The sequence below is a fragment of the Odocoileus virginianus genome, chromosome 31 (assembly GCF_023699985.2).
Source record: "Odocoileus virginianus isolate 20LAN1187 ecotype Illinois chromosome 31, Ovbor_1.2, whole genome shotgun sequence".
Classification (NCBI taxonomy): Eukaryota; Metazoa; Chordata; class Mammalia; order Artiodactyla; family Cervidae; genus Odocoileus; species Odocoileus virginianus.
Window position 1 is genome coordinate 8,134,048 of NC_069704.1, and position 27,815 is coordinate 8,161,862.

At 44.3% G+C, this 27,815-nt stretch overlaps 1 protein-coding gene and 1 long non-coding RNA gene across 14 annotated transcripts in view; one reads left to right on the top strand and one right to left on the bottom strand.

The window, feature by feature from the left end:
- The first annotated feature begins 1,204 nt into the window (after window positions 1-1,204).
- Window positions 1,205-27,815, top strand: part of TNC (tenascin C) — a 101,478-nt gene continuing 74,867 nt past the window's right edge. The window contains exon 1 of one of the 12 annotated variants that reach the window (XM_070459211.1): window positions 1,205-1,461. The gene's annotated coding sequence lies outside the window, so the exon portion shown is untranslated. The remainder of the gene's footprint in view (window positions 1,462-27,815) is intronic. The other 11 variants (XM_070459214.1, XM_070459213.1, XM_070459212.1 and 8 more) reach the window with 11 other exon arrangements.
- On the bottom strand, window positions 6,086-12,506 carry LOC139032392 (uncharacterized). 2 transcript variants are annotated; one of them, XR_011484915.1, is made up of 5 exons: window positions 11,564-12,506; window positions 10,701-10,970; window positions 8,032-8,173; window positions 7,634-7,812; window positions 6,086-6,904 (listed from the first exon to the last, which is right to left on the bottom strand). It is a non-coding gene; the product is annotated as an uncharacterized lncRNA (long non-coding RNA). The 2 variants fall into 2 exon arrangements; XR_011484914.1 differs by lacking the exon at window positions 10,701-10,970 and having other exon boundaries at window positions 11,564-12,493.

The window sequence follows — 27,815 nt, forward strand, 5'->3', positions numbered from 1 at the left end:
TAAATATCATCTGAACAATGTTCCTGGGCTGTAACGTGTAATAGAACTATGGAACCGAGGGCTGGCATTTCAATGTATTCCAATACTTCTCAGAACCTCAGTTTCTTTGTCTGTAAAAAGGGGACAGCAGGTGTGCCTATTACACTTTCTGGTTAGAGGATGTACTGAAGTGTCCATAAAGCACCTTGAGTGACACCGAATACAGACTTCATAAAGGAGGGTCTGGCAGTAGCTACAGCTTAAGTGGTGCCTCATTTCCCTCCAGGATCCCCCAAAGTACTAAGAGCCGTGAGGAGCTCAAGCCTGGGCGCCCTGGCCTGGCCGCCTCCCCGCTCCCTCCCATGCCCGTGTGTGCCCTGAGGATTCCCACTGCATGCTAACCACCAAACTCACCAGTGACTCAGAGCTTGGACAGAATCCACAGCAGGCTGGAGAGCAAAGGCACAGCTTATGTTTCAAAGATTAACTAGCTACTTTTTTTTTTTTTTTTCTTATGATGGATACCTTTCAGCAATTGAGAAGAAACCTCAGGGAACTCTCTTAGAAGACCCAGCTTAGAAGACAGGATCACTGTACAGGGCATGAACCGTGTCAAAAAGCTACTCCCCTGTAGCGTACCAGGGCTGAGACAACACTGCCTCTAAGCAGCTGGGCAAGGCTCTCTCCCCCCGCAAAAGAGGCTGGGAACTGATCTGTGTGCCCAGCGCTGTTCCCACCTGCTGAGAACTAATCCCTTATCTCTCTGCTGGCCCCAGAAACCCCAAACAGCCCAGGCTTTTGAAAGGCTTTATCTCCTCTTTCCAGGAATTCCGCTCAGCCTCTCCGCTCTCTCCAAGGTGCCACGGAGCAGCTGCTGCCCGGTGAGCACCCGGGGCTGGCGATCCCGGGTCTTGTTGCCGCGTTTCCAGCCTGCCTGGGGAGAGAGCCATAGTTCCCCCCTCGCTCCCTGCGCTGCTGTCTCACAATTAGAAAATCCTTTTGGGGGAGCAAAGCAAAAGTCACACTTTACTAACAGCTGCTCCCGGTCGAGGGCAGAAGAGGAAAGAGGGAATTCCTACTTTTGCAATAAATTGTATGCAAATAGGTTCTCTCCCTGGCAGAGAGCAGGGAGCGAGTGCGTCTTTCATGAGCTAACGCTGTTCCGCTGGGAGGGCTGTTCCTTTAATTCACCAACTGAAAAAGTGGGAAAGGATGACTGGAGGCGAGGCGTCCCATTTCAGAGGAAGGAGCTCGCTATATAAGCCAGCCAAAGCTGGCTGCACCGGCCACAGTCTGCCTACTGTCACAAGCTCTCCCGCGCGCAGGCACTCACTCCGCGCGCCGCCGGTCCTCCTCCGCACAAAGACGGGCTCGGGAGGACACTGGGGGGCCGCGCGCAGGGAGCCCCGCTGCTCACATCCAGGTACTTGTTCCATGGAGCTGGTTCACTCAAGAATCTAGGGCTTTCCCAACTCCAGAAAGGTAAGTCTGTTTCACCCCATTACCAAAGATCACTATGATAGACTGCTTGCATTTCCGGTACCAAGTGGGTCGTGGTTTCCTAAATGATAAAACTTTGGCTTTATTTTGGTTGCTGGCAGAATGTATATGCTATGATCCGATGCACCTTGACTTGTTTCTACTTGCCCCCTTCCAGTCTTGGAGATTTCTGTCTGCTTGTTTTAGTTCTATGAAGAGTTCCACGTGCAGGGAACTTTTTAGGAAGTTGTTAGCGCTGCTATTCTTCAGAGGGAGAGTAAGAATTCACTCTTCACTGACTACCTGGCTGACTCACCTGTGAATATTTCTGTTTGAGAGTTTTAAGGTAGCAGAGTTTTACAGTGGAGTTTGCTCGTGGCCTTTCCATGGGATAGGTTAGGAGGAGATTCAAAGAAGATGGTAGAAGAACAATAAGATTTTACATCTCAGCGACCTTTACCTTACAGTTTACAAAGAGTTGTGTACCATCCCTAGGACATCCACCCTGTGGTCAGACTTGGAAGGGGATGTGGGCTGGGTGAACAGAGATGGTAACTCCTAAGGTCAGATGGACAAGTGTGGACTACAGGATGGGAGCGGTAGATTCTGAAGGGCCGCCGGGGGACTCCCCAAGGATGCCTCCTGATCAAGGATGCCTCCTGATCCCTGGGCTGGGCACCTGGGTATGTTTGAGGTGCTCAGAGTCAGCAGCATCCCATATCTTTCTAGAATCACCTCTCCCTTCCCACTTCTCATTGCAGAAAGCCCTGAGAGATAACTGCCCCTGGGGATGGGAAGCACAGCTCCCCTGGCAGACTGGAAAGAACATAGGGGGATTTCTTGGTTCCAGCAGTGTTATCAGGGGATTAGGAACTTGGTTTTTGAAGCCAAGGATCCCTTTAGTGTTCCCATAACTGCCACACCACACAGGACCCTGGTAAAAATATGTAACCTCTTCAAGCCTCAGTTTTCACTTCTTTAAAATGGGGACAATAACTTCTGTTGTCATTATAAGGAAATGAAATATAAAGAAATTGGAGGAGCAAGGGCTCCAGAACTGGAAGTCTGGGTGATCACTGTCATTGCCCCAAACTGCTACCACCTTGGGGGTAAAATGAGGCACTGCACCGATCTTGGGTTGTTTCTTGTGCGCGCCTCACCCCACCCCGACTCCTGCTCCCTGACTTTCTGTCCCACCAGGTCTGAAGGCACCTCTCTAGCTGGCAGGTTGGACTCTTGGCTGCATTTTACAAGCTGGAGGTTATGTTGGCACAGCTTGGGAGAAAAGGGAGCAGCTTGGGTTGGATGTAAAATGTCGAGCACTGATGCCAGAAGGCACAGGTTTTGAGTTTGGGCGTTTGCGGATTCCAAAGCTGTCGGTTATAAAGTACCATGCTGCCGCCGAGGGAGTCCTTGGAATGTGTTCCATCCAGAGGGAGAGTGGGACAGGGAGCCTCCCTTGAAGAATGAATGCCTCTTTTTCATGTTTTTGTGAACTTTCCCCCTTTAGGTGGTATTTTCTCATCTGTGCTTTAGAAATAAAACCTCCTGCCTGCCCCAGCCGGCTTCCTGCCTGGTCCTGAGATGTGGCGAGGCTAACTCAAGGGTGGGGGAAAGCTTTGCTGGGTGCTGTTGAAACCTGTGGAAGTCTGCTGGCAGTGTGCGCATCCAGCCCTTTGCAGCAGATAGAAGCGACTGCGCGTTGAAACTGTGTGTTGCTGGGAGGTGATGGCATTTGGGGGAAGAAAACGAATATGCCTATTCTCTGATTTGCACAAGCAGTTTGAACTGGATAAGAATTGAGAAGTGTGTTGCCAAGCTCTTCAGGTGTTAAGATCTTTTTCCCTATGCTTTGAAAAACCTAGCTTCCCTATCTCCTTTCACCAACTCCTCCCTCACCCAAAGGAACCAGCCTTCCAAACACTGGCTTTATCATCCATAGAGAGGAGAAACATCTGTATCTCATAGGGCTCTTGTGACTCTCAGTGAGATAATATATATCAAACTTGGTATAGCACCTGGCATGTAGTAAGAGCTCAACAAATGGAGGTTTTCCTTGGTTTTCCTGTTTATCAATTTGCAAGGACTTGGCCAAGATTAATGTTCTGAGACAGTGGTTTTCAAAAGGCAGTGGAAATATTCATTAAGTGAAATGGAAATGAAAATGAATCAGGCAAAATCCTGATATACAGCAGGTAAATGTGGGCCGATTTGATTGAAGCAGGTTTGGGGGTTCCAAAACTCACCCCAGGGCCCTGAGCCTCTGGGACACTTCCGCAGAATCTTGGACACGCAGAATACAGTTAAAAATTAGGAAGCCAGGTAGTGTGTGTTCAGGCTGCAGTTTTGCACTTTGACAAGGATTTGTGGCCCTCGCAATCCAGTAGAATTCCAAGAAGTTTCCCAGGTAACACAGCAGATAGACATATATGCCAGGGCAGGGCAGGGGCGGGGGTGGGGGGAGGGGGAGGGTGTTAAATATTTAGTAAAGCACGAGTTTGTAATTAACTGTCATGACAGCAACAGCCAAAACACATGGAAAGCCCACTCTCTAAATCTTTGTATACCTCATCTCACTGAAGATCCGCATGTGTCCGAAAGGGACCATACCCACTGGACAAACCTCGAAAAGCAGAGAGCGTGAGTCACAGATCTCAGAGGGATGGAGCCTTGTTTCAGACCCAGCTCCCCACGACCCTCAAATCGGACCCATTCGGCCACATTCCTGCTGAATGCTGCTGCTTCTTGAACTGCCTTTAGAAGGGAAAAAATAAAAGTTCTCTCTGACTAAATCTGCCCCTCCAGCCAGACTGTGGCCACCCATAAATACAGCAGTAGCCTGATCATATAACCAGAATGGAATTTGGAAAGGGAATTCAAGCTGACAGAATGAAAAACATATCCCCCTTAATCCTACCCTTTCTAATGCTCACAATGGACTTCGAACACCTATTCTCACCTCCCCTTGGATTTCTACAAACAGCCATGCTTTCTTAGAGGCAAAAGTATCCAGCTGGCTTAATACACAAGTCACGCTGAAGTCACGGTGGTTTGGAATGCAGAGTAGGGAACAGACATTTAAGTTAACTCCATATACAAGCCCTCTGTGATGATAAAACACACACACACTCAAAATAGTTATGCAGAACTATATATCATATGTGTGATAGGAGGGTTTGCCTTTGGTTCCTCATCGATTTCTCACTCCAACACTGCAAGTTGTGAATTACTGGACCCATTTCATGGCCAGAGAAATTGAGACCCAAGGAAGTTGAAATGATGCATCGAAGGGTTTCCATAAGTGAGGGCAGAGCTGGCTTTGAACCCAAACTTTTGGCCCAACACCCTACTATTTTTCCACTAGGCTGTATCACCTCCAGCAGTCAGGCTGGGCAGACTTCCATGAAGCCCTGAAGGATGTCTTTTAGTGGTTGGCCAAGGTGGCAGAGAAGCCCTCAGCTGGCTTTGGCGTCTATTGATTTTGCAGAATAGCCTTGCGTATATCATTTTTCATGGTGCTCAGAAAAGGTCAGCTCCTGGTGTTGAAATGCTCTGCCTGGAGACAGAAACGTTCAAATTTCACGCCTGGGAGAGAGAAGAATGACCCTAGAGGCAGCGGTCAGGTCATTATTGCTGAGTTTCATCCTAGAAAAGGAGGCACGCCCTTCGCCTTGTTGGACAGGTGGGAGCTCTGACTGGGAAAGCAGGGCTGTACCTGTACCTGCATCCTCTCTGAAAGCCAGGTGAATGAGAGCATCTGTTTTCAAAAGGGCTGATTGGCAGATGAATTGAAGTCAGGGTGCCCAGCCTTGGGGCAGTGAATCCCAGGAGATCAGGAAATAGATGTAAGCTCTGAGCCACAAATTCCCCTGGGTTATGGTCGAGCTCAGACTCCCTGCTGTCTCATGTGGAGCAGCTGCTCCAAGCCTCATCCTGAAGGTGAGTGTACGTGATGCTGTCCTGGACCACAGCCCCTCAGGTGTGCTCATCCACCACCCCTCTTCCCTGGGTGTTTCCATCGTTCCCCATGTTGCTCTATGTCCTCAGGCCCTCCTTGGCTTCACCAAGCCTCTATTTCTTCCTGCCTTTGAGAGCCCCTCTAAAAGCCCACCAGGCTTCCCTGGTGGCTCAGTGGTAAGGGATCCACCTGCAATGCAGGAGACGCAGGTATGATCCCCGGGTCGGGAAGATCCCCTGGAGAAGGGAATGGCAGCCACTTCAGTTTTCCTGTCTAAGAAATCCCATGGACAGAGGAGCCTGGCAGGCTATAGTCCATGGGGTCAAAAAAGAGTAGAATGCAACTTAGTGACTAAAAATCAACATGAGTCAATCACATCTTACTTTGAGAAGATCACAGGGAATCCCCTTGAATCTAATCCCAGGCCAGTATACACACCTTTGACATGTGGGAAGCATTAGATGAAAGTTCCTTTCCAAGAAGGAAAGCCCCTCTAAACTCCCGTAAACTCTAGGCCATAATTCCATTCAAAACGAAGAGCGGTGGCCTTACTTTCACAAGGGACTGTACATGCCTACATGCGTACCTGATTCTCACCCTGGTGACCAGATTACTTATTTCAGTTATGCCCTGAGCCTAGAAATCCCTTTTCTGTTTCCTCCCCTGTTGTCCCATTTTTCTGGTCTCTCCTTAACTTCAGCAGCAACATAAGTTCAACACCTCATCACTCCCTTTGACCCTCCATCCTGGAAAAAAAAGTCAGATGCCCACACTGAAAGCAGATCGGGAGTGGAAAATCCCTTTCATGTGTATTTTTAGTCTATTTGTGAGTGAAAATGAAAAAAAAAATCACTTCATGCCAAGTTGTTTCAGATTTTTTAAATATCCTGAAATTCACAGGCCCTTAATTATGCAGCCATGGTAACTCAAATAGCTTTGGATGGTCTTTTAACCTCCCCTCTGTCAAGAGCCAGAAATATTTCATAAGCTCTGAAAGTAGACGGCTTGTTTCAGCATTAACCATTGATCAACTGTTACCCTGGAGAAGGTGAGTTGGCAGCTACTAACTTCTACATGAACGTGTCCAAAACGTTCTAGGAGGGACTGACAATGGTAATAACTAATATTTACTGAGGACTCTACAGGCATTGTGCCATTAATCTGCAACAATTGCTTCCAGCAAGTAGAAATGCCTCTCAGTTCAAACCTAGGGGACCCGAGGCTGGATAAGTGTAAGTGGCTTCCCCAAGGCCACGCAGATAGTGATTGCCGGAGTCAGAACTCAAAGGCAGTTCCAAGTCCTGAGCACGTGGATATAACCGTCACACTCCACACTGAAGTCCTATTCATCTCTGACAACAGACGAGGTGGACAGAGAGCAGAGCCCAGAAAGAGGCAGAGATGTGTCCTTCAGACTCTAGTGTTTTCAGCAGGTGGCTGCCGCTGCTCTCTCCAGCTCATTCTTTCAGGGCCCACTCCCTGCAGAAACTGTAACGAAGTAAGTAGTGTGTGATCTCTAGCATAAAATGTTTCCCCTAGGGGCTTCCCAGGTGGCGTGAGTGGTAAAGAACCAGCCTGTCAGTATAGGAAACAAGAGACGTGGGTTTGATCCCTGGGTCAGGAAGATCCCCTGGAGAAGGAAATGGCAACCCACTCCAGTACTCTTGCCTGGAGAGTCCCATGGACAGGGGAGCCTGGTGGGCTACAGTGCATGGGGTCGCAAGAGTCAGACACGACTGAACAACTACGCCACCACCACCTTCCTTGTAGTATTCTGCAGTCATTGATTAGGGCCTATTGCCAGTGGCTTGGGGCTTTCCTGGTGGCTCAGCAGTAAAGAGTACACTGCCAATGCAGGAGCCTCAGGAGACATGGGTTCGATCTGTGGGTTGGAAAGATCCCCTGGAGGAGGGAATGGCAACCCACTCCAGTATTTCTGGCCTGGAGAATCCCATGGACAGAGGAGCCTGGCGGGCTACAGTCCACCAGGTCTCAAAGAGTCGGACACGACTGGAGTGACTTAGCATGCATGCACAGGCATGTTTCCCCTGCCAGGCTGGAAACCGCAGGAGGGTGAAGCCTGATCCAGGCTCACCCCTGCTGCCAGCCTGAGACATGCAGTAGGGCACACACACAGGTGAGCAAACGCTCGCCCTGCTGGCGGGCTCACACACCCCTCTGACAGTTCCCGCAGAGCTCTGCACCTTCCCCACGTACCTCTGTGCACCATAACGGCCCTGACGGTCTCCTCCGCCCACCACCTGACTGCAGTGTTGAGGACAGTCATCAGGGAGGCGGGAACGCTGTCTGCTGGAAGCTCACTCTCCCCAGAGCTTAGCCACCTGCTGGCCGGTGGCAGGCCCTCCGTAAAGTATTGTTGAAGAAACTCTGCTGTCCTAGTGGAAATGAACAAAAAGCACACCACCACTTGGCTTCTGAACTGGCTCCTATGGTGACAGAAGCATTTTCACATGCCAGACACAGTTCTGATAAAGCAGGATTCTCATACATTTACAAAAGTATAAAATAAATTTTCTGTGTATCACTCTCAGATTTTCCCAGCAACCAAATATTATTTCACAGCTAAGTGAACTGAGGCCACAAAAGGTTATCACCTGCACAAAGTAGAAGGTGGTGGCATTGGGATTCTCCGCCAGGAACTCCCCAAATGGTGCTTCTCTCACTGTGTCATTGGACATTCAGGTATTACTTCCATTTTCCAGATGAGAAAAGAGGTTAGAGGTAACAGGCTACTTGCTAGAGGAACAATCACATTTTTAAACAGTGTTCAATAGAGACAGTAATGCTTAACACAAATACAAGAATTTCCAATGGTAGACTTTAGACAGAGAGATATATCAGACAACTTAAATTTAATCTCCCAGGGATGTGTTCAGGATAAAACCATACTTGGTGGTAGGCAGGAAAAAAATGAGACTTCTCATGCTGGCCAATGCGGGATGTGGAGATGTGGGTTTGATTCCTGGATTGGGAAGATCCTCTGGAGGAGGAAATGGCAACCCTCTCCAGTATTCTTGCCTGGGAAATGCCATGGATGGAAAAGCATGGCAGGCTACAGTCCATGGGGTCGCAGAGTCGGTCACAACTGAGCATGCACATACACACGAGGCAAAAAAGAGATGGAACATTGAATCCTGAGTGCAATTCAGTATATTTTGGTTCAAAGCAGATTGAGTATTGAGTGCAAGTGCAAGTATTTTGGATCTAGCTCTATGCAGTGGATGCCACATAGGGAAATCCTGGCTATTGGCAGTGCCCTGGGAGCTCTGCTAGGCATGCCATGCAATAAGCATATGCAAACCTTGCTGCAGAAAGTGACACATCACAGCCAGCACAGGAGAACTTAGAGCAATACTGGACTCCCTGCCAGCCAGAGACCCTCAGCAGAGACCCTACCTGCATCCAGGGTAGGCCGGCACCACGAAACCCACCAACCACCACCACCACCAATAACAGCAGTGAAGTTTGTGAGGGCCTCCAGCCAAGGAAGCCATGACTGCCCACCCAGGGAGGAGACAGCCGGGAGGAGCACACACCTGACGAGCTCTGATGGTCCAGGAGAAATGCATCTGCTGAGGAGGTGGCTCGCAGTGGGCAGAGATACCTGCAGTGCTGCCTCCAAGGAAGTGGTCTGCTCTCTGAGGTCCTTATGTCCTGGGTCCTCGCGTGGATGCATAGAGGTAGCCCCATGCAGAGATGTCACAGGAGGATGTTCCAATTGATAGGTGGGGGCGGGAGGGGGGTTAAAAAGAATTTCCCTTCAGCCCATAGAATGTTGAAACTAAAAGGGCTTGTTGGTAGTCTCCAAGCCAGGGTCCTGGACAAAAGAATTGAGAGGCTCCTCCAAGGTGTTCTAGGGGCGGCCAGGTAGAGGTGGAAAGGCCAATCACCCAGCCTATTTCAACCAAAGCCTTTCCACTCTTTTTTTTTAAATTATTTTATAGTAGAGTGTAGCTGATTAAGTGTTGTGATAGGTTCAGATGAACTGCAAAGGGACTCAGCCATACATACACATACATCCATTCTCCTCTAAACTCCCCTCCCATCCAGCCTGACACATAACGTTGAATAGAGTTCTCTGTGCTATACAGTAGGTCTTTGTTGGTTATCCATTTTAAATAAGCAGTGTGTACATGTCCATCCCAAGCTCCCTATCTCTTTCCCCAGTTCGTCTCTCCGGCAACCGTAAGTTTTTCTCTAAGTCTGTGAGTCTGTTTCTGTCTTGTAAATAAGTTCATTTGTATCATTTCTTTTTAGATTCTGCATATAAGGATATCATATGCTATTTCTCCTTCTCTCTCTGACTTACCTTCACTCAGTAAGACAATCTCTAGGTCTATTCATGTTGCTGCCAATGGCATTATTTCATTCTAAAACCCTTCCACTCATCTCTTTGGGGCACTAGCTTCCTCATGAGATGTCATTTGATGAAAGAGTTCCACGGCCAAAGAAAAACAAAAGGTTTTGGAAATTGCTGGCATAATTTATCTTCCCTCATTTTAAAGATGGTGAAATGGAGACATGGAAAAGGAAAAAGTCCTTCTAAGACCTCATGCCAATTGGCAACAGGGCCAGCACTGAATCTGAGGTCTTCTAACTCATGCTCTTGGAAGACGGGGGCAATATAAAAAGTGTCAGAGCTAATACATTCTTTAGAAAGGAAAAATCAGCAGGGTTTTATTCCCTGAACAGCTTTAGAGCACATGGGCTGAGCCAAGGAGTCCTCTGTATTAGCGATCTATCATTACATAACAAATTCCCACAAAATTTGATCGTTTAGAACAACACACATTAATTATCCTGCAAGTTGCTGTAGGTCAGGATTTCAAGCACAGCTTAGGTGGACGTCTTGCATCATGGTCTCTCATGAGGCTGCAACCACAGGGTTGGCCAGGATTGGGGTCTCGTCTGAAGGGTCAACTGGGGAATGATTAAAGCTCACTTATGTGGTTGTTGGCGAGATTCAGTTCCTTTCTAGCTGTTGGTCTGAAGCCACCCTCACTTTATTGCCACGTGGGCCTCTCCAGCATAGACTCCAGCATAGCCTCCAGCATAGCTGCTTCATCAAAGCCAGCAAGAGAGATAGAGAACTTGCAAGCAAGATAGATATCACAATCTTGAGTAGCCTAAGGGTGGATGTGACATCACATTATCTTAGCTACGTTCCATTGGTTTGAAGGAAGTCTCTAGCCATCCCACACGCAACAAGGAATTACACAAGAATATAAACAGCAGGAGGTAGAAATTGGAGCCAATCCTTTACCTGCTATTCACCTGCTACTGCCTCCATCACTCCAATGTCACCAATGTCTAACAACTTAGTAAGTTCATCCAGCCCACCTGCTCTCATAGTGATGAGCAGTCAATACTTATGGTAAACACTAGTGTGGACTTTGTCTTATTTAAACTTCTTATCCATTCAATAGCAGGTGGAGCCTGGTATGTTGCATTAGAAGTTATAGGAGAGCCTTGAGTCCTCTTGAATATAATCCCAGGGTAGGATCTTCCAAGGAATGACTTCAAATGCATTTTACTAAAGGGCAAGACAATTCAAAGTGACCCAAACTGAAACTCACCCATCGTCCCCCTTCCCTGACCTGTTTCTCTCTTAGCAGATATTATAATGAAAACTTAACTCTAGGATTAACTCCTTATCTTTTCCCACATTTTTGTTACTATCCCATCATACACCAATTCTCCGGACTCTACCACCTTGACCTGTAAAAATCAGTTCACTGCCTCCCACCCTCCCCATCATCATGCTAGCTCAGACTGTGATGTCTCACAGATGGATGACTGCGGCATTTCCCTATTATTTCCCAGTCTTCCCTTTCAATCTGTCCCTCAGCATTGGATTATAGAAATCAAGATTCCCAGGCATAAAGCTTTTGTCAAATGATTCTCTTCTGGCCACAAAAGAATCCCTAGGAAGGCATCAGTTTTCCCCGTGGTCTGGGCCAGGTCTCCAAATGAACCTTGTACCTTCAGCTGTAATCTGTGCTTTCCACACCAACCATTTCGTGCTTTTTATGTTTTTCCAAATGCCATTCCTTGTTTCCCAGAATGTCCTTCCCTGTATTTGTCACCTACTCATATTCTTTTGTTAAAACTCAGTTCAGGACCCACCTCCTCTGTACAGAGTGAATGTCCCTTTGCTGTCATCCCATTCCATGGCATGTTTCTCTCTATCATCACTTTATCATCATGGAATTCTCGTCCGCTCATAGGTCAACTCTTCCTTTAAAGTTTTAAAAAGAAAGATCTGTCTATCTAGTTTTTCTAAAATCAAATACAACTGGAATAAAATCCATTGTGTTCCAGATTTGGATTTCCCTTCCTCACCAGAGCATGTTCAGAAAGCCTAAAACTTGAACTTGTTTTCATGCTTAGCCCTCTAGGCTCTCAACTATGCAAAGTGATGTCATAATACATGACTAGGGGAAGCCAGCCCAGCCCTGGGACAGGAAACCGTCTCAGACTGCAGACTTTAGGGAATGTCCTTGCTTTCAGAGGTGGCCCCCAGGATCAAAGTTTGCATTGCCTGGGATTTTGAAAAACCAGTACCAAGGACAGAGGAGGCCCGTCTAGGGATCTGAGGCTGAGTCACTAGAGACAGCGGAAAATCTGGCAGTTATAGCAAGGACTTGTCTACAGCTAGTGGGAGGAAGGGGAGGGCAGAGAAGGGATGGAGATAAGGAGTTTCTCTGTCTTAGCGCATGGAGAAATTCACAGCCCAGGGAAAGGGCTGGGTAAGGGTTAAGAGTATGGTTCTGGCATCAGAAAGCTCCAGGTCTGAGAGTTTGCTATTTGCTCTAAGCCTCATTTTCTTCATCTGTATTAAAGGCAAAACATTAGTAACACCTACTCCATAAAGTTATTGTGATAATTAAATGATATAGAGCAACTGCATTGCTTAGCCCAGAAATGCACTCAGTATCAGCATCCTATTGTTATTGCTGCTCTTGGTGTCTATCATTGAAGTAGTTCTTGGCAGTAAGACTGCACTAGAGGAGCAGTTCTCTGTCCAGTGGGACAGTCTCCGCATGAGATGCACCTCAAAAAATTGTTCGTACAGACTCACAGGCTTAGAGAACGAACTTATGCCGGGGGGGAAGGGAGGGGGAAGGGATGGTGAGGGAGTTTGGGGTGGACATGTACACACTGCTACATTTAAAATGGATAACAAACAAGGCCCTACTATATAGCGAGGGAACTCTGCTCAATATTATGCGGTAGCCTGGATGGAAGGGAAATCTGGGGGAGAATGGATACATGTATATATATGGCTGAGTCCCTTTGCTCTCCAACTGAAACTATCACAACACTGTTAATAGTCTATACTCCAGGATAAAAAAAAAAAAAGTTAAAAAAATAAGTTTAAAAAGTGTCTGTGGCCAAAAGAGTGGTGAACACTTGACACCGTCCTGTTCTTGGAAATTCATGGCTCATGTGTTCATTCAATATGTAATTCCAATTGCTAGAAATACAACAGAAAACAAGACATGTGGGGTCGTTTTATTTGTGGAACTTATGGTGAAAGAGTAGACGAAAAAAAGGAAATCAAACTTATGCTACGGTCTCCAGTAGATACTTGCTGAGAAGACGTCTAAAACGAGGCAAGGGATCAGACAATAGCTGGTGGTGAGGGGGGGGTGTTCTTTTAACTAGAGTAAGACATGGAGGTGACCTTTGAACAGAGATCTGAATGCAGTGAGGATATGAGATCTGTAGGCAGTAGTGAGGAATTAGGATTTTATTCATTGTGATAGGAAGCCACTGGGAGATTTGAGGTAGGAGAGTGCATGAGGTGAGACATTTTGTAATTTGTAATTAATTTTGCAATTAATGTTCAGCTTCGTTTAACCTAGTACCTTCAGACTTATTTGAACACAAATACCCTTTCCCACTTTCAGACCTGGAGCTTTCTGATGCCAGAGCCATACTCTTAATCCTTACCAGCCCTTAACCCTTAGCCCAGCTACCTAAGAACGTCTTAGAATATAGTCTGGTAAATTCTGCATTGGTGTACCAGGCTTCATAGATTATAAAAGGACTGTAAATTTGCTGTCTAGATCTATAGCAAAAAGCCAAACAAACTCAGGCTGAAACAGGCAAGCTCAGAGTGGGAAAACCTAGCTCCAGAGGTAGAGACAAGCAGAGCGTCCCTCTAATTAGCAGCTCTTTTTGGCTAAGACGGTCAGTGAGCACAGCCAGGCTTCAGCAGACTCTGGAACTCCATCTCAGGCCAAATAAAACTTGCCAACATCTGTCTAGCATCTAATAAGCATTTGCAAACAATACACCTTGGCTTAAGCATTCTCCAAGGCGGGTGGGGAGGGGGGTTATGAAACTCGAGGTCCAGCCAGACGCTCTGAAAGAAAGACAGGTCAAATATTTCTGCGCTTACACACGGACAGCCACCAGCTTGCTGTCGAAGCTCTGGGAAGTGGAAGCTGACAGTGTCTGCTCCCCTTATCAAGAAGTGCTAATTTCAATTTTCACCTCATATGAACTGCAGGAAATTTCTTGGTGCATCACCCCAGCGTAGTGATTGGAAACACATATTTTAGAGTAGCAAATCAGGGTCCAAAAGTGCCTTTGCATCTTCCGTCAGCTGCTGAAGCTCCCCGAGTCTAGATTTGACTTCTAAATAGGTCTATTAATACCTGGTGTCGCCAGGTATTAATACCTGTCTCACCAGGTTGTCATGACAAATGACAAGATAAATGATTATATGTTTTTAAAAAGCAGCTGGTATAAGGCTTGGAACAAAATAGGTATATAGTAGGCTTCCCCAGTGGCTCGGCGGTAAAGAATCTACCAAGGAAATGGCAACCCACTCAAGTATTCTTGCCTGGAGATTCCCATGGATGGAGGAGCCTGGAGGGATGCAGTCCATGGGGTCGCACAGAGTCAGACACGACTGAGCGACCAAGCAGCAACAGGCTTCCCCAGAGGCTCAGCAGTAAAGACTCCGTCTGCTAATGCAGATCCAGGTTCAAGCCCCAGGTCAGGAAGACCTCCTGGAGGCGGACATGGCAACCACTCCAGTATTCTTGCTGGGAAAATCCCACGGACAGAGGAGCCTGGCAGATGACAGTCCATCGGGTCCTTAAGCATCAGACACAGCTGAAGCTATTGAGCATGCACGCTCAACAAAATGTTAGTTTCCATCCTGCCCATTTCAATCTGTATTTGCTTTTATAATAAGGTCACCACTTATTAACTAATTACTATATTCCAGAAAGCATCAGGAAACTATGGGGTGACAGCTTATTTTGTAAATAAAGTTTTACTCGAACACATCCATGCTCATTCATTTGTGTCATGATTAGGGCTACTTTGCTATTTCAGAGTTGAATAGTTGTGACAGACCATCTGGCTGCAAAGCCAAACATATTTACTTAAGAAAAAGTTTACTGACTAGTCAGTGTATTAAATTTATACATGTAATTTCCAATCACTACAATGCTGAAAACTGGATATTTTATATTTATATGAATGAAGAAACTGAAGCAGAAATAAAGGTTCATCTAGTAAGTCTTCCTCCAAGAACATGAAGCCAAATTCTATACCTAAAGGACGCTTAGAAAAATAATAGAAAAGTTATTCATTTGTATAATCCAGCCTTGATTTGCTCCTGACTACCTCTGACTTTTATGTCTCTCAGGCTAAATTTCTTGACTTTTAGGCTACTGTTGTTGCTCAGCTAAGTCGTGTCCGACTCTTTGCGACCCATGGACTGCAGCACAACAGGCTTCCCTGTCCTTCACTATTGCCTGGAGTTTGTTCAGACTCATGTCCATTGAGTTGGTGATGCCATCCAACCATCTCATCCTCTGTCAGCCCCTTCTCCTTCTGCCCTCAATCTCTTCCAGCATCAGGGTCTTTTTCCAGTGAGCTGGCTCTTCACATCAGGTGGCCAAAGTATATGCTGAACTAAATGATCCTGTATAGAATGGTTCCCTCCCCCACCCCATGTTTCCTTATTTATCTATTGGTCTATTTGTTCATGTAAGTCCATTCTTTCAAAAATAAGAGCTGTAATTCCTAGACCCTCTAAAATGCTCTCATGTCTTAACTAACATCTTAGAAGTCAAACTTTTTTTTTTTTTTGGAAAGCATGTAGCATGAGGCCCAATCTTCATCCAGGAGAGATTTTTAAGCCCCCCCCCCACCCCCCATCTGCTACTTCTCACTTTATCTCCCTCTCACTTACTTGCTTTCTCTCCAGGCCAGACACATGGAGAATAGGCTGTTTCCAGGGGCTTTAGAGATTTGCCTGAGATATAGATACTATAGCTCATTTGGCTTTGTGCCTTACCTTCAAGTTCAAAACTGTATAAGAGCTACGTGCACCCCACATCTCCAATATCACCTTCCCAAGCAGTCCCATTTTAGAATTTCAGTAACTCTCTTTATATCAATGATGGTGGATTCCCTGCTGATATTTATTGCATGAATACTAAATCATTAAACTGAACAATGAATCTTGTTGCAAAAGGTAACGTAGTATAGCAGAAAAAGCCTAAGGTTTGGAATTATAAGACTCAGTTCTTTATTCCGAGTCAACTGATTACTGACCGGGAAACTTATTTAACCTTCTCAGATCTTCAGTTCTCTCTTCTTTTTAAGGTCGATTTATTATTATTCATGGCTTCTTTGTCACATGTGGGCTCTCTCTAGTGGTGGTGCGCAGGCTCCAGAGCGTGTGGGCTCATTACGTGGTGCACGGGCTCAGATGCTCCACAGCGTGTGGATCTTAGCTCTCTGACCAGAGATCAGACCCGCATACCCTGCATTGGAAAGCCAGTTCTTAACCACTGGATCACCAGGGAAGTCCTTAAGACTTCAGTGCTCTTAACAGTAAAATACAAACAGTGCTTCCTAAGTCATAAGGTTGGCGTCAAAGTTAAATGGCATCGCTAAAGTTCCTGGCCCAAGACAAATGTTCAATTGCTAGAGAGGCTCCATTCTGGAGCTACACACTTATCATGGACCAGTCATCATTGGGTATGTCATTACTCTCATCTAATATACAAGGAAATGAAAGAGGAGAAGGTTTAGGATTGCTTCCAAATCTGTACTTTCCCACTCTGTGCCACCAAACTTATGACATACTTCAAACAGAATGATCAAGTAAGTTTGGGAAACACTATGAATGTTCCCTTTCTTGGATATTTCAGATAAACACAAACATATGAAAGAGCCTAGAAGATCCTGAAGTAAAGAAGTCTGGGGTAATTTGTTTGGTTTAAAATAACATTTTCCAAGTAGGTTGAATTAGGAATCTCTTCTCTTTGCGTTAATAGCTGTCAACATGTTGTAAATAACACTCTAGAAAATGCTGCTTAAAGTTACCCAGCTAGATTAAACTCAAGGCAAGGGTTGGAAATCATCTCTATTTTTCAGGCTATGTGAAGCTTCTCCTGTTCTCTCTCTAAGTTATAAAGGTCTTTCATTGGCAGTAATTATTCTGGACCTTTATCACTGAGTTCTTTTGCAATTAGTCCTTTTAACTCAGTCGTGCAAACCACTCCTAGACATCATTAAAGGAAAGCTGCAAAACCAAAGGTTAGAAATGGAGTCTCTGACTCATGCGTCAGTCCACCCAAATTAAACCCCTGCTTCCTCTTTTTTGCTTTGTGACCCTGAGCTGTGTGAGCCTCTATTTCCTCATCTATAAACTGAGGAAAATAAAGTCAGTTACCTCAAAGGTCTTGGAGAAGATTCAATAAGAATCCACACAAGACACCTTAGGCAGTTCCTGGCTCAAATGTATTCAATCAACCTTAGTTATTATTGTAGCATTTAAATCACCCCTTTTTTGAGAAAGAAAAAGTAGACAATGAAGGTATGTCTGTCTTGCCTGGGATCATACTCATTAATTACTACAGTAGTTTGAGTTTTTTTCTGAGAGTCTAGTTTCCTGCTTCTAGTCTTGGAGGCATATTTCCATTTCGGGAGTCAACTTTCATCAAAATGTATCAGACTTTATTGAAGTTGATTCATACAGGCTTTTATAATCGTCAGTGACTCCATCTGGCTCCCTCTGACACAGGCATCAGTCAAGCTGCATTCCATCTATTTAAATATCAGCACATTGGGTTGGAAAAGATTGCCAAAGCTAGGTAGTCTTGCTATGCCAAATATTTGCACACATACTAACACCAGCCCCCACGTGTATACCCGTGGCAGACATTGCTAATCACAATACCTTTTTCCTTGAGTTCAAACATGGCCATAGACTCTTTCTCAAAGTGGCTCCAGGCTGCCATTATCAGCTGATTGAAATTGACACATAAACTGAAACTTGTCATCTCAAACCAGATTCAGCCTCTTAACCAATACTTGAGTGACCTCTATAATGTTATTATTTATTAAAATATATATATATACATGTTCAGTGTTATAGAGCTTCCTAATAGGGGAGGACAAGAAGGAAAAGGAGAGACAAGGAGAATAAATACTAACATCTGGGTAGCACTTATTATTAATACACCAGGCATTTATAACTCCTTATCACACTCTGTCTCCAAAAGCCCTGAAAAAATCTTTGTTACACTGAAGAAACCACAATTCAGAAAAGTTATAGGACCTTGTCAAGGGCTCCCAGCAGGTAAACAATTTGATTTCAGGTCTTCCTAACTGAGAAGACAATTTCCTTCTCTCTCCCAACATAATTCCCCTTAAGAGTTTCCATAGCCCCTCTCAAGGCTCCATCTCTGGCCTTAGGTGGCTATAACAAGTTCACAAAGACCACCATGTTATGCAGCTCTTTTTAGAAAAGTTTCTTTTTTTAGGGTTGAGTTGTGAGTCCATCTATCACCTGTCCTTCCTAGATAAATCTCTTTATTGTTGTACCTTGCTCAAGAGTTCAGGAACCCACTTTCCAATACTTGTGCAAGAGTCAACGAGATTTCTTAAAATTCTGGATGAAAGCCGAAACAGAGGAGGTCATTGTTCCACTGGGAAATGAATTCAAATCTATTTTTGAAACAGTTTTCCAGAACTTTATAGGAACCTATATTATTGCCACGTGGTCAGACCCACTTTTTTTATTTTATTTTCTTTTCTGTCTAGGCAAAGAAATAGGAGAGAGAAAGCAAGTGCTCTGCAGAATTTTTATTTCAAAAATTGAAACCAGACCATACCAGGGCAGTTTGTGGTCTGAATGTATCAATGGATCCAGTCATATTTCATCTGAGCTTTTCTTAGGTATACTAAACCACAAGTATGAATCTCATTATTGTGTCTGGGTGGAACTACTTTACGGATTAAGATTTGTGGGCTTAACTTGGTTGGTAATGAAACGTATGTTCAAGGGATGGGAGGGAGGAAGCCACGAAGCAGTTGTAGTGCTTAGCCCAAACTTTAAAGAAAGAAGCACTTAGGATTGTGCGGGGGTGGGGTGGGGGGTTCGTAATATTGGCCATGTGACTTGGGTCTAAAAAAAATGAAATCCAAAATTAGGTCCGGCAGAAATTTTGCCGAATCAGCAATGGACTACACGTCACTAGAACAAAAGCGACTCTAGAAGTGAAACCATACACGACTCCTTATTTCCCAAGAGAGTCTGCAGCCCCAAGAGTGGCTGTGACTTGCCCACAGAAATTGGCAGAAGCGTGGTTCACAGCTCATTGTGTAGTTTTTCAGACTACAGCACGTGCTACTATGTGGCCCCATGAGAGCCTCCAATCTCCAGGAGCTTAAAAATAAATAATGAAAATTCAAAATACAAAAGGAGAGAGAGTGTGGAAGGATTCCTAGTTACCCAGGATGCTGCCTTTGCACTGAAATCAGAGTTTTACACTATCTTAAAGGCCTGGTGAAGTCCACCTCCTGCCAAAGGTCCAGCTGAGTATACTTCAGTCAGCCAGAAAGCAGGCAGTACTGGGGCCTCCCGAGCTCTTGAGGTATTGATTAGAATCTCATAGGAAAGAGTCAGGTCTGTCTTGGATATTTTTTGTAACACTTGTGCTTATGGCATCTGGCACATAGAACCGATACAAGCTCACTAAATAGCCGAATGAGAAAAATCAACTAATTCCAGGAGTGGAGCTATAATGAATTCCTTGATACGTCGTGCCTTAAAAGAGATCACAGGAGAGCCAATTACATTAAGGCCATTATGAAACAAAGATTATTTGTTTGTTCATTAATTCCATGAAAATAAGCATCAGCTAACTGTATGTAAGCTCAAATCAAGAAATATATTTAGCTATATTTTATTCAAATATAAATGTACTGTGCATTGATGATATTCAGGACACAATACTTGGTGTTAGGTATTAAGAGATGAATGACACAGATATGGTTCCTGCCCTCATGGGGCTTGCAGTACACACACAGCCTAGCTGTTTGGAGATGAACTGCTTAGTTGAATGTAAGTACAAGATAGAATTTGCTTATTGCTCTAAAAGAGGAAGATATACATATATGATAAAGCTACCCAAATCATTTGTAGAATGACATGTGATGGAAATAATATCAGATCAATACTCAGACAATTCAGAAGAGGAAAAAAGTTACCTGAGAAAGCTACTAATAATAGATGATTTTTTTGGAGCTGGATGTTTAAGGATAGAGAAATTTGCCTGCTCAGATGGGAAAAGGACTGCTGAGGAGACTTCAGGGCATCTGAAATCCTTCCTCAGTGATAGCTGAGCTTGACAGCATCTCCAGCGTGTCTGTCAGCGTGCTTCCTTTCTACAGACCTGGCAGGTTCTGTGGCATCTTAAGGTCCCAATTCCAGGATATTGATAGTATTCCCCCCTCGAGCCAGGTGCTTGGAAGTTATATAGACAGAGCCTGGGTTTGGTCTTGAATCATAACTCCTTCCCTTGGTCCAGCACAAAAGACTTTATAAGACGGTGCTCAGAGCACTTACTTTGGACTTGGATGGACCCATGTTCAAGTTCTGACTCCACTATCTAATGACAATCTGAACTGGCATAGCAGCTCAATTGTCCTCTGTCTCAGCTTCCTCATCTGCAAAGTGAGAATAAAGATACCACCTCATATCACTTTGTAAGAATTTAAACTGGAGATTTAAAATGCTTGGCACAAGCTCTGGCAATTAAGCACTCAGTGAATGATAGTTTATTACTTTTTATTATCTTTGTCATCATTTCAATCTTTTCTTGATCTTACAAGGCCTCTTCAATTGGTATTTGGGGATTCTAAGCACTTCCTCCTCCAGGAAGTCCTCTGTGAACTTCCAAGCTCAGCGTGACACCTCTTCTCTCAATGCCTTCATTCATACTATCACTGCTACTGAACCTTGTGTTTGTTCTAATTTCTGAGATTTCTGGAGATAGAGAAGAGGTCCTAAGCTGCTTAGTTTCCCCAGCACCCAACATATCATGAGGCACATTATAAGTAAACTGCAGGTAGCTTCTGAAAGAGGCTTAACATTTCTATTCCTGCTACTGGCTTAGAGTGTGCTGGGACACTTAAGAATATCACATATATTCAATCCACAGTACAAGGATTTAAAGTCAGTTCTTCGAACGAAATGTGACTATCAATAAATAATCATTGTAAATGCCTAAAAAATAAAGTCAATTCTATTTCATGACCTTTCCAGAGGAAACTGTAATCTTTTTGATAATAGAGAACATGCTTATTTTCTTCACTTTTGCACCCCTCATGCTTAACTTAGGGCTTGGCACATGGCAGGTACTTAATTAAGGCATACTAAAAAGATATCTAATTGGATGGATGAATGGATGGATGGCAATTGAAGAAATCCTACAGGACCGTGAAATCTAAACATCTCAACACAGGTGCTCTCTAAGATCCCATTGCAGATCTTTCTTTCTGGGGACCATTACAGTGACCTCAGACTAAGAATTACTAGAAGTCTTTCATATGCACTTTTGTTGACAGCCTCCCAAGGGTCTCAGAAAATAGGTAAACCTTAATCAAATTCATTGACAAAACAGGTAGGATATCTGGGACTTAATGTTTGCTTTACACTAATAGCCAGTGAACCTCTTTGGGTGTTTCGGTCCAGGCATTCTCTTTCATGGCATGTATTACGTTTACTCAGGTCCTTGTGGCTGCCTGAAGTGTACAGTCGTATACCTGTGAAGTGGAGCGCCAAGGAATTGTGTAGGCATCGATTAGCAATGTCTGCCACGTACACGCTAAGGATGTGTGTGGGTGTCTCAGCTTTGCCACCAAGGACACAGTGATCTTCTTCAGTTCCCTCTGAAGTCTGATTTAGATGCTCCAATCCAATGTCTGTTTGTGTCTATGGAAAGTACTGAAAATCCGAGCCAAACGTTTCCCGTCAGAAGCAGTGTCTTGAAAAACTAAACCACAGGCAGTCTGTTGTGGAGAGAGACCTGGCCGGGCAGCGTGGACAACCATCCCAGTAGCAGCACCGCCTCTTGGCCCAGACCTGCCAGCAAAGAGCCCCACCCTGGGGTCGTGGGCTTGCTTTTCCTGCTCCTAAATGAGAGCACGTAGGTGAGGAGGAAAACCGGGACCACAGACCCAGCCTCCTCTTCTCCTAAGGACTTCAGCGTGTCCCTGTCACTTGGCAAACTGAAGTATTACAAATTGTGCATTTCCATGGAGAAAGCAAACAGTGGGCATGAGGGAGCTCCCCCAGATTCTCTTAGGAATCCCTCATCCTTCAGACTAGCCTTCCACAAACTGCCTTCTCCAAACAAAAGACACAAGTCACCACACAATAGCAATACACCAGCTACTAACTAAGACCTTCTTCCTGTCACCCACTGTCCTAAATATTCCCACGTGTTATCCCATTTGATCTCACTTTTTTCTCACTTTCAGTTGAAGGAACTTTATTGTGGGGTTCTTATGAGTGTTGTCATCTTACAAACAAGAAAGTTGAGGGTCGTGTGTATGCGTGTGTGTGTGGTCAGTCATGTCCAGCTCTTTGCCATCCTGTGGACTGGCATCCCCCCAGGCTCCTCTCTCCATGGAATTCTCCAGGCAAGAATACTGGAGTGGTTTGCGGTTTCCTGCCTCAGGGGATCTCCCTGACCCAGGGATCGAACCTGTGTCTCTCGCCTCTCTTCCACTGGCATTGTCTACCACCGCGCCACGTGGGAGGCTCCAAGGTGAGGCTCACAGAGGCAGCATGACACGTCTAAGGTCAAGGCCACCAGATGGAGACACATGCGGTTGCCCTATCCAACCACATTTGACCTTGAAACTGACAATTCCATTAGATTCAAACGAATAGCCAGTGGCAGGACCAGAATCCACAGTATTTGGCTGATTCTAGAGCAGATAACTCTCGAAAACTGCACAGACTCTCCTTGGAGATTTGTCAGGTTTAGCATCTATCATTCTTGCCTGTAAGTATCTCTTTGACTGTCTGTTTCCTTTCCTGAGCTGTGAGCTCTCTGAGAACAGGAACTATCCATCACTGGTCTCTGAAACACCTCTTGAGCTGTCCCACAGCCTGGTCTTAATCATCATTCACCTCCTTTCTGTTGAATGCAGGAATGAATGATTTTAAAAGCAATGTAATTCCCAGGGCTGTGAAATGACTGCTAGCTCCACAAGCATCCTAACTGGGTGCCAGCTACGCGCCACCGTACTACCCAAATGGATAAGTGCTGGAACTCCTACACCTAGGGCTTGGAGGGCGTTTGGTTTGGCAGGCAGCGTCTGCTCAATTCCTTTAAGACACAGGTTGTGCTGGACTCCCTCAAGTGGAAGGATCAGATGTCCTCGGAAAAAATCCACACTTCAGGCTGTTTCTTGGCTCCTCTCTCTTCCTGACACAGTCCAAGAAGGAATTTATGGATGTTGGGAAGGACAAGGGGTGAGGAATTTCTAGAACCTTTAAGAACGCCCGTGTAAGCAACTCCATGCCTAACTGGCTGTACACAATAAAATTCTCTTTCCTGTAAGCAGGAAGAAAAATGTGATCTGCCTCAGGTGTTGCCAAAATGATGTGGAAAGAAATTCATCTGGATTTTTAAACCATCAGGAATCTTCCTTGTTCCCCCAAGCCCAGGCTATTTGACGTAAAAGCCTAAGTCAACAAGATAAATGTATTCTGTGAGTTACTAAGAGTGAAGTCATAAGTATTCTGAAATATGATTCTAGCCAGTTGGAAGTTTTATCTTTATCTAAAAATGAAACTGTTTATTCTCCAGCTGTGACCCGGAAAAAATTCAGATTGTTGACTCCTTCATCTAAGCAGCGGTCTTTGTCCTGTGGTGAAGTGCCTAAAAATAACTGTTAGTTTATTTCATGCTGCTTCCAAAAGGTTAGCTATCAAACAGCTCTACTGAGGCACCTCAGAATATATGATTATAAACCAAAAAACTCTTGGGACGTGGCTGCCATGACCACACTGTGGTTTCCCCATCTACTGGATGAAGTGGTACCTCAGAGTAATGTCCCAAATAAAAATCTATAATGCCGAAACTTGGAAATATTGTCCTATACTGGCAACATCTAATAATGAAATAAGTGGAACAAGAAGTAATTTTTATCTTCCATCAATGATAAAATACTAACATATTAACACTTGCCCCCTCAAAAAAAAAAAAAGAGCCTTCAAGACCCTTGTTTTCATCTTTTTTTCCCCTCTTTTTTCTTTTTTTCTTTAATAGCAGGCAGCATAAGTGTACCAGGAATTTGCAGACCAAGGGACCAAATACAGAAGCCTATGTTTTGCTTAATCTTCGTAGATGACACGAAGCAGTTAGGCACCTGGCTTTAAAAAGACACAGCAGAGCTCATCCGGCTCACTACCAGCCCTTCACACTGACCATTACTGCTCTCCTTACTGCTTCTGTCAGCCCCACGTGCCCTCCTCTCCCCACTCCTGCGCACATCTTACACACCCCTGTACAACCAGGATGTCAGCATTCCGTATGTGCAATCCCACTTTCACCCGCGTCAGGGGGTCACGGAGGGAAGCTGCTGCTCCTGCTGTCATCTGCCTCAGTCTCCTCACCCCTGCATTCCTTGCCTTTTCTCATGCTGCTCCCGCTTTCTAGACACCCAATCAAGATAGGCAGGTGGGTGAGGAGCAAATTCAATCCCCCTACTCGATTGCATCCAACCACATTTTAGAATCCCGCCCAACCTTCAGGCTCATCTCAGGTACTACCTCTTTTAAGGTGTCTTTTTTCAGCCCCTCAAAAAAAAAATGTAGTCACCCTCCACTTTTAAACTTAACAGACTTGGGTTAACCAATCTCTTTTCTTACCTATTATATCATAATCATAGTCATGCTGAAACTCCCTGAATCTTCCATGCCTTCTGAGTGCAAACTTTCTAATCTATCTACTTGACCAGTGTCATTATTATTGTTTCTGTTATCAGTAGGTACCATATTAAGTACCTACTAGGTGCCAGGCACTTGCTAGTAGCTTTAAGTACACCTTCTCATCTTATCCTATCTTCTCATAACTATTAAATAGGCATTATATAATCATATATAATGTGTGTGTGTGTGTGTATATATATATATATATATATATATATATATATATATATATAGCCTTGTAGGAGATGAGGCAAGTGATACTTGGGGAAGCGAATGGCCACAGGTATCAGCTACAAAGTAGAAGAAATTCTAACATAGGTCTATTTCTCTGCAAAGCCCAGACTCTTTCTCCCATATTAGCAGCTTCATTGATAGAACTCTCCAGACAGCTGGAGGAAATGGACTGAGTCCCCTCAAAAAGTCTGGAGCAAGGCATTGCAGAGTCAACAGAAGCAGGAGAGCCATGAGCTGATCTTGACCAGCTCTACCAGCGCCCAAGAGAAGGGTGAGGCTGGGCAGGACAAGATGTTAGACATAGTCAGAGGGGTTCCTGGGTAACTTATCTTCGGTTTGATTTGAGCAGAATCTCATGGAGCACTTGGGGCTGTAACGTATGCAGAAAGAAAAAGAAAGAACACCTTGTATTGCAAGTGTAGGAGGGAGATAGGCTGATAACTTGGGGCATGGTCTATGTCCTTTCAGATTTAAGGAGGACAGTAGCCATAAAGACCACATATGTATCCAGGTACATATACTTGTACCTGGATATGTTCGAATATAGAAGGTATGAAATTAGTACACATACATACTTGTTTATGTTACTGAAAAGGAGTGATCTTATCTAGTCTCCTAGCCCCTGCAAAGGAGGTACACACCAATTTTATTATAATAATATAGGAATCCTAACAACCACCCTAACTTTCATTTTTAGACTTTCTTTGAACTCTTTAAGCCTCAGTTTCCTCTTTTGTACTATGGGCTTAATTTTAATATCACCAACCAGACTTAAACTAGTTCTGGTGAATAGAACTTCCTCCAATGATGGAATTGTTCCTTATCCACATTGTCTGATATTATGGCCAATTGTCACATTGCTATTAAGCACTTGAAATGTGAGTAGTACCACTGAGGATGGAATTTTCAGTTGTATTTTATTTTAATAACCACTTGTGGCTAGTGAGCGCCATACTGAACAGTGCAGCTCTAGACCAATGAATGCGAAGGATTTTCTTCCTCTTAACCCTTTCCTCTCATAAAGAAATCTTTAAGGTACTTTTCTTGTTGTTGTCTTTATTCTCCAGATGAATCATGCTTAAGAAGTTAACAGGAAAGGAGGCATCTAAAGAATCACCAGCACAATCACAAGAGTTAATCTGGCTCTAACATTTTCTTTTCATAAAAATAGAAAGCAGAGTATTTTTCTGCATTTAGCATATATGCCAAGACAGGTTACAGAGCACAGCGACATGCATGGCTTGGATAGAGCACCTTGTCCTGGATATGTGACCCCAAGAATCTACGTTTTGAACCAATACAAAGGCTGTGTGTCTTCCTGCAGCCCTCCTTTGCGAACATTGACAAACAGATCCTTTAGTCTGGCCATAGAAGACAAACATAGATAACTTGATAGACGGGAGATAGATAGGAGGTTTAGGTACAGACAGAGAGATGTAGACTCAGGTACAGGTGTAGGTGTGGATATAGATGTAGACATAGAGGTTAAGGTGTACATGTATCAGTTCAGTGCGGATATAGATGTAGACATAAAGATGAAGGTGTACGTGTATAGATATAGATAAAGATAGAGAGACAATCTCCCAAGACATATTCTCCTGGGAGCTCTGAGAAAGAGAGCTCACTTCACTACAGAACTCATCCTTGCTTAAAAAACAAAAACAAAACAAAAACACACTTTACATATGCCAAGGTAGGATTTTCAAGAGTTGGGAAAAAGAAAATCCTGGAAAAAAATGCTCATTGAAGTCCACATTTTTCAGTACAAAAGCTCTCACTGCTGCCAAAGACTGTCCTATTCCTTCCACACACAGTATCTCACACAGACTCCACAGCAGTCCTACAAGAACACTCAGAGCATGTTTTATTGAAGACATGACTCTGGCTTGCATTATAGCTCACAGTTTGTCCAAGGAAGTGGTTGAACAATGACTCAAAGTTAAGACAGTTTGTCTATATATCTGTGCTCTTCGGCACTCTTCATTTTATATGCCAGTGACTTGGAGTTTGCTATATTATTCAAAGCCCTTTCTATTGGGTAATTCCAATTAGAGATGTATTTCTCAAGTCCTTTCTCTACATCTGCATCTCTATTCCTGCTGGACTTAATGGACACAGCAGGAGAAGGAAAGGATGGGATGAATTGAGAAAGTAGCATTGACATATATACACTATCATGTGTGAAATAGATAGCTAATGGGAAGCTGCTGGATAACACAGGGATCCCAGTCTGGTGCTCTATGATGACCTAGAGTGATGGGAGTCAGACTCAAGAGGGAGTGGATACACACACACACACACACACACACACACACACACACAGTTACGATTATAACTGATTTGTGTTGTTATATGGCAGAAACCAATGCAACATTGTAAAACAGTTATCCTCCAATTAAAAAAAATTAGAAAAAGAAATGTATTTCTCCTATTGTGCTGAAATTTGCCTTCTTGTAAGCAATCCTCCTCTCCACCTGCAGTGTACACACATATTGGCGCTTGTTCTGTCCATTGAGGCCACAAAAGACAAGCCAGCTCCTGGTTCCCTGGAGTTTATACAGAGTAATCCTGTTCCTCTCCACCTTGGCTTTCTCAACTACAGAATAAATATGTACAGGTCTGCATTCTTTCCTCCTGTGAGATCTTTTCCAGACCTTCCATCACCTGATCACTTCTTAGGAAGATAAGAAGTGCTTCTGCTTGTGCTTTCTAAAGAATCATTCTCTGATTTTAAAAGCCCTACTATCAGAACATGATCCTTCATGTCTAACTTATATGTAACAAACTGCAACCTAAAGTAATTTTCCCCAGGTTTATCCTCAGAGGAGACATGAACCAGCCAGTTGTCTGTATGAGAATATTTTACATTTTTAA